Genomic DNA, 5,546 nt, shown 5'->3' with positions numbered 1-5,546 from the left:
GCAATCCTCCAGCGTTTCCTAATCTTAACAGCTCTCCTGACGGTCACTCATTGCCGCCAAACGATTTCCGATCCAAGTAATCTTCCCAAGGGTTCTGAATACAAGTCCTGGACTTGGGATTAGGTTGCTAATTACCTTAATCCAACAAGGAGATTGGCATTATCATTCATGTGATGCCTCAACAGAGCTGCCTAAATACCAGAATGGTATCTGCTGCAGTAGAACTCAACCAAAGTAAGTGTCCTTCCAATCTACTAAGGTCAGTCACACACATGCTCGCCGCATGGGTTCGAGTGTCAGGGTGGTTCGTTTACTTTAACCGTTTGTCCAATGCTCATGTCTAGACGTGAGCCACGGGTGTTGTGCATTGTCTGTCATAAATCAAGCGTAAATCAAAATCAGAGGTAATAGGAGTTGGCACCTCGTACCTAAAAGCCGCCTCTCCCAGAGGAACATTCACAACTGTGAAGACTCGTCAGTTTTCTTGATTGCAAGAAAGTGTGCTGGTAATCTTGAGTCCATCAATGATCACCCAGGTGATAATGTTTCCGTTTCGAGTTGTAAAAACCCATGGCAGTCTATTCTCATTTCCATACGTGTGTTTCTGGTTGCTCATATCCCACCTTGACTTTCTCACATGTCAAACTTCACCCCCATGTGTGGTTATGTGGACCTTTAGGCCCGGTCACCCGAACATGGTCTTCAAGTTTTAATGCATCCTATCAAGACTCAGATGAATAGGATATCGAGGCCCGTGTGCTTCGCCTGCACCAGTTCCGTAGGGTTGCTGTATAGTGAGGTTCATATTCGTCCCATGAAGTAGCAAATATCGCTCGATCTGCCAAAGGTTGCTCCCCCATGCCCCCCCCCCACATGGGTAAGCTGGAGAAATCTCTCCCTTCAGTTCTTCAGTTTGGGCAAGGCGGGTCGGATCAGGTATGTTAGAGTCGATAGCAGGCTGCAAAGTTCGTGCACGTCCAGGTTTCACAGTCGTATTCATCCCATAGCTCCATCTAGCGATATCGTTACATGTTTAGCTCCTTCGAAATAGGGGTATACAGGAGGCCCTTGTGATCGGTCTAAGTGGTGCATTCGGTACCGTCCCAGTAATGCCTCCAGTTTAAATCCAAAGACCATGGCTTCCACCGTAGGTCGTAACTCGTGCAATTCTTCTTGTAAGTCCACCACGTGGGTCATCTCCTCCTTATGTTGCGTCGATGTGTAACTGGGACTCTGATTCGAACCATCATGGTATACCGCCAGATCATCAGTGCCCTAGGATAGAAGTGATGTTCAGTGCGTTTCAGGGTTGGGTTTCAAAACCTGAAAAGACGTTCTCATGTTTTATCTCCAATGAATTCACAGCTCCCCAATGTGCTAAAGAGGTTGAGGTTGCGCAATCTTCGAGAATCCCATTATAGATCTGTGACAGTGTCCAGCGAACCCAAGGGATTGCTGTATTCCAGAAGGAAATCAGGATTTGCGTAAGGTCAATCTGAATTTCCACGTAACGATGTGGAAGTAAACCAGGTAACTCTTCAGAAGACACGTCAGAAAATTCTCGAACAGCTGGAAGATCCTCGATCTTCCTTTCTCTAGGTTGCGAATCGGTGACGAGATCTAGAATAGCAGGGTAGCCCTTCAGTAGACACTTCTGGGCTTTCATGACTAAGACGAGGCCAACAATGCGATGATCTTGAACTGATAAGGATTCCCCACTAGGGAGAGGGATACGCACGATTTTCTCTTTACAGAGAATTTCCGCTCAACGACTACGTCAAAACTTACAAGAATATCGGGAAGTGGGTCAATGTCGAACACTTGACCCATGAGATCAAGTTTACAACTAAAAGGACATGAGAAGCTTCTATCGATTTACTATCAGTTAATTCTACTACATGCTTATTTACAAGAGGGGTGGGAGTCAGTCCTATCTGACAACTGAACCCTAAAGGCACATAACTCCAATCTAAACAAGAGTCGAATAAAACAGAAGCAAAAAGATCATTCAAAGAAGACGTACCGGCCTCAGCATTACCCTTCATTGCGAGTTTCCCCCAGCGCCAATAGTAAATACTCTTCCACGTGCTCCGTTCCCACCATTATTCCCATTGTTATCATTCCCAGCATTGTTGTTGCCAGCATTCTGATTAAGCTGAGGGCAATCCCTCTTAAAATGACCCCCATCACCACACTGAAAGCACCCCTTCTGATTTCCCCGATTCTGTTGTGGCTGTTGCCTCTCCTGTTGCTGTGGCTGCTGCTGCGGCTGCTTTGGAAGCCAGACCCGGCAATCTTTTGCCATATGACCCACCTTGTTGCACCTATGACATATCCGGGTGCACGGTCCGCGATGGTGGAACATACACTTATCACACTTTGGTAGCTTTCCCGCGTAAGAACCCTGATTTGAATTATTGCTCTGATTCTGGTTCACAGAAGACGACTGGCTGAAGCTACGGTGGGTGCTGTTGTCTGCCCTTTTCTGAGATTGGTTGGCACTGGTTGCTTTGTCAGCATCGTTCCATTTTCGCTTGTGATCACTAGCAGGTGTGGTAGCTATAGCAGTCGAGGTAGTAGCAGAAACGCGTGGCGGCAAGTTGCCACGTTCGACCTCTTGGTCAGTAATCTTATGTGCCAAACGGACGATACGGGGCAGATTGTCTAGGTTTGCAGCAGTAACGTACCCCTTAACAGCTGGTGCTAAGCCCTTGAGATACAACTCAATTCGCCGAGGTGGGGGTCGAGACATGTTAGGGCACAAAGTTGCTAAATCATTAGACCTCCTAGTGTATGCTTCAATCTCAGATCCCTCCATTTTCAGATTGTAGAACTCGTTCTCCAGTTTCTGAATCTCATCACGAGGACAATACTCCTCTCGCATCAACTCCTTGAAATCATCCCAAGTAGTGGCATTCGCCATCTCAATACCCAACATCTGAACCTGGGCATTCCACCATGTAAGGGCACCATCCTCGAGTGTGCCCGTAGCATACTTCACTCTGTCCCTAGCTGGACAGTTACACATTGCAAATACCGATTCTGCCTTCTCAAACCATCGTAGGAGTCCTACAGCCCCTTCAGTCCCACTGAAGGTCTGTGGCTTACAATCCATGAACATCTTGTACGTACAAACAGGTGGAGCAGGTGGATTGTTTTGATTTGCGGGTTGACCTAAAATGTAAGAACGTACAACGCACTGGTAAGATTCGAGTATACGACACAAAGATATAAAGTAATTGGCACATATCGTACCAGCCTGGTAAGCCGCTAGGGCTTCAGCTACACGAGTGTTGATCAAGTTGGTCAACTCAGCTTGGGTCATCGCGATGTGACCACGTCCATGTCCTCGTCCACTCATGATTCTATAGGAGAAGGGGGAAAAGGTTACGAGTCGAAATGAGGTACAGGTCAAGTATCACGTTGAAATCTACAATCTACCAAGTTTACACACAATAGGGCAGAACCCTTCTCACGCTCGTTAAGCCTCACTGGGACTTGCATGCACCTCGCGTTATTATTATGTGTGCACCCATAATAATAAGGCAATTTGCATGCTTATCTCAGTGCCTCTTAACTTGCGCTAAAAGGTTCCCCACATTCAAATAGCAACCGAAAGGTTTTACAGGATCAAGAATCACAATAGTCAATGGGTAGTGTCAAACTAACAGATCACATAACAGGGGTTGGTAACATAAGGGCTCATACTGTTGTGCCAAGTGTGCATTCACGTGCAATGTCATACATAAGTGTACACTAGATATACTATCCAATAGTAAATGAGAAACGAACCTTGCAGTCTGGAGCTGAGTGTCATGGTCGATTTCGGTCCTGTTCGGTTATAGTCTGGTTTTATGAAAACGTTTTAAAACCAAGTTCAGTATAACCAGTGGCTCTGATACCAAACTGTCACACCCCCAAAATACCACCTAGGGAGTGTCCCTGTCAGGCGTGTGACAAACCAATAACGAGCCACTAATCATATTGAACCAATCATAATGTTGAATAAAATCATCAATTATTCTGGAAAGTACTGTTAATAAGTTTAAAAGAAAACCAACATGTTCAGCGGAAGCAAATAAAAGAAAACATAATTAACTGTTTCAGTTTAAATGTGTGAAATCAATAAACCCATCATTCGTATCCAATCAGCACGACCCATGACCACTCCAGCTACTTCAGACAGCAAGTTCCAAATCCGTATAACCTAACAACCTGCGAGCATGCAACAAGTGTATCAGACAACGCTGGTGAGTTCATAGTTTTACGAAAACGTTGTTTACCAAGTATGTAGTTAATCCATTGAAGTTAATTCCCGAAGTAATGTTGAAAACAATGTTGATAATACCCCAATACAAGACGGCTTCTGATTATTTTGCCCTTTCTCCAATGCTCCTATCAAAGCATTGGTCATGACTAGGTCATTAGTTCAACACCCGCCCTCCCAGGAACGGGGTGAGCTTGCCAAACCTAAGTAGCGCTACTAACTAATACCATGTTACCACCCAGGTAACCAAACAACACGGAGGGACTTTAAAGGTGATAGGAAGAGTATATTATCCAACATTCCCGTTTTTACCCAAAAGACTTATCCCTTCCAGGGATACCCACTGACTGTCCCAACCACCGGGACGCATGCTCAAGAGATGAACTCACCTGTGGTTTGCTCGGTAAGACTTAGTTACTTGTTTATCAATGGTTTACACACGCCCTATCATGGTTATCGTCAATAATCAGTTTCGAGTACACATGATCCACATATTTCATATACAATCAAATAGCTCATACTTGATATTAATTGACATCGGATCACATTGAATCAAATTCATTCATGATGTAACTGTTAATATAACCGACCCACATCATCATCTAGTGATCATATCATCATCTCAACATTTAATGCACACCTAATATGCTTGCTGCCAACATTATAAAACATCTAAATTGTTTGATTAGATCACCACAGGGCCGCCATTTTTAAGTCAACATCATTAAATATGCAACTATTATTAGATCATTTACTTTCATTACTATTGGACCTCTAATAACTAGTGACATAACAACATGGGTCTTGGGAATTTGCAAATTCAATAATTCAATGGACTTCCACTTTATTGAACCATCATCTAATGACAATGAATACAATTTGGCCGATAACTATTTTGTCAAAATCACCGACTGCTTTTCATTAAATACATGTCATACCAAAGAAATATTCACTGCAATCCTCCTAAATCTAGGGCATCTTATTCACTATTTATCAAATCAATGTAAACTATGTATATTTTCAATAAGTGGCCGACATATATTATCAAAACTTGAAAAGTCTGGACACTTATCTTGAACAGTGTGTAAGCAAGGTGTATTCAATTAACGTCCGACAACTTTTAGTTAATATGTATTCAACTGATTTTATCGGGCCTCATATATTATCCAAACTTGGGCCTTAAAGGTGTGCGATTACAACTAATTCAGCAAACAGAACCATCCGAAAAATCATTAATTCATGCAATCACAGAGCTAATAATCATAGTCTTATCAATTAC

Source organism: Helianthus annuus, chromosome 14 (assembly GCF_002127325.2).
Source record: "Helianthus annuus cultivar XRQ/B chromosome 14, HanXRQr2.0-SUNRISE, whole genome shotgun sequence".
In the NCBI taxonomy this organism is placed as follows: Eukaryota; Viridiplantae; Streptophyta; class Magnoliopsida; order Asterales; family Asteraceae; genus Helianthus; species Helianthus annuus.
Note: the sequence above shows the minus strand (reverse complement) of the source record.